The following is a 1969-nucleotide window of genomic DNA, read 5'->3' on the forward strand; positions in this document are numbered from 1 at the left end:
AGATGAAATTTAGACAAATGAAGGGAAAAAAAATTATACAGCACAACTCCAACTTCTGTGTAGGTCCTGAAACCATAAAGCCTTCTTAGGCTTGGCTACAGACTGCAAGTCAGGGACTGGAGGCCAAGAGCAATTTGGCTTGCTCCTCTGGTGTGCGCCTGAGCGCCACCTCCAGGGCTTTTCCCTGTTGCCTCTGCCCTGTTACCTTCTCCCTCTCCCTGCAGGGTCAGCCGCAGAATATGGATATGTCTCCTGGATATGTCTCCTGGTGTCTCTTCTGCCCTGGTTGTCTGCCTGGCAATCTCTCTGAGCTACAGGCTCTTTGTCCATTCAACTCTGCTCTCCCTTTTTGGCCCTGGGGTCCCTGTGGAGTTAGGGTGCCAAATGCCACACAGATCCCACACAGGGGTTCTCTGGCTGTCCTCCTCCTCCTCCCAGAGGGTGTGTTTCCCAAGAGGCCTTCAACGAAGGGGGGGGCAGGCCAAGGTGGCTTCACCTGCCTCGCCTCTGCCTTTGAAGTCTGGGGCAGCTGCCGTTCTCCAGGACATCTGGCATGGGGTTGCCAACTGTTTCCAGGGAAATTCCTGGAGATTAGGTAGAGTGCCTATGGAAGGTGGAATTTAGGAAGGGATTTCACCTAAAAGCTATGGTATATCATACAGACTGCCCTTTGAAACTACCATTTTCTTCACGGGAGCTGATCCCTGCTGTAATTCTCTAATAACGTTAGGCCCACACCTGGAGGTTGGCAACCCTACCTAGAAACATTTAGGCTAAATACCTGCAACAGAAGAGGAACAGAAGCTCAAGCCAGATCTCATTTAGCTGCCATAACGATGTTCCCACCTTTCTCTCCTGCCAGAAGAGCCTCTGGCAACAACCAGGCTAAATCTCTGCGACAGAGGAGGAATAGAAGTTCAAGCCAGATCTCATTCCGCCATAGTATAGAGAGCCACAGTGGTGGAGTGGTTTGAGTGTTGGCTTAGGATCTAGAAGGCCTGAATTCAAATCCACACTCTGCTGTGGAAATTTGTGGGGTGACCTTGAGCCAACCACACACCTAACCACAAGCCTAACCTACCCCACAGGATTGTTGAGAGGATGAAATAGAGAAGGGGAGGAATACTGCAAGCCACTCTGGGTCCCATTTGGAAGAAAAGAGGGATATAAACGAAATAAATAAAACAAAGCTTGAAGAACTTCACATCTTCCTCTCCTACCAGAAGAGCCTCTGGCCACACCCAGGTTACATACCTGCTGCAGCCGAGGAGGAACAGAAGCTTAGCCTAGATCTCATTCTGCTGGCCCAAAGATGTTACACAGTCTTCCTCTCCTTACAAATTAGAATGGTCCCAGATTCTGAAATAGTTAGGGCTGCCAGCCAGTATCTGGCAACCGGTGGGAGTCTGGGGAGGGGAGGGAATTTGTAGGGATGTCATCAGCATGACAGCATCATGTCACTTACAGGGAAAACCTGGAAGTGACATAATGCCTCACTAGGAATCACTGGAAACTCAACAGCGATTCCTAGGTTGTCACTGAAGTGATGCAACACCGTTGGGCGAAGGGCAACTTTTTAGCTTATTTTTCTCCTGCTGGGTGTCAGCGGGCAGTGAGGGTTGCCAGTGGGAGGTCTCCTGCGGCCATTTATGCATGGCTGTTTCCTCACAGTCCCCCCGCCAGCTACTTTGCGGCTTTGCTTTGATTATGCTTGCATTTTCCGACCCTCAGAGGTTGCCTTGCTCTCCCTGCGCGTTTCCGCGTGTTTGCTGATGCTGGCTAAACACGAATCCAGAAAACACAGGCAAAACATTTCAGTGACTGCGAGGAAACAGCCATACATGAATGGCCTGCCATAGTGGGAGTTCGACTGTTCTGTGATTCACAAAGGAATAATGTCACCGGAACCTTGGACAATTGTTTAAACCTTCTCCACCCACTGAATATCTACTATTATAGAAGGAGCAAG

This window comes from Euleptes europaea, chromosome 4 (genome assembly GCF_029931775.1).
Source record: "Euleptes europaea isolate rEulEur1 chromosome 4, rEulEur1.hap1, whole genome shotgun sequence".
Taxonomy (NCBI): Eukaryota; Metazoa; Chordata; class Lepidosauria; order Squamata; family Sphaerodactylidae; genus Euleptes; species Euleptes europaea.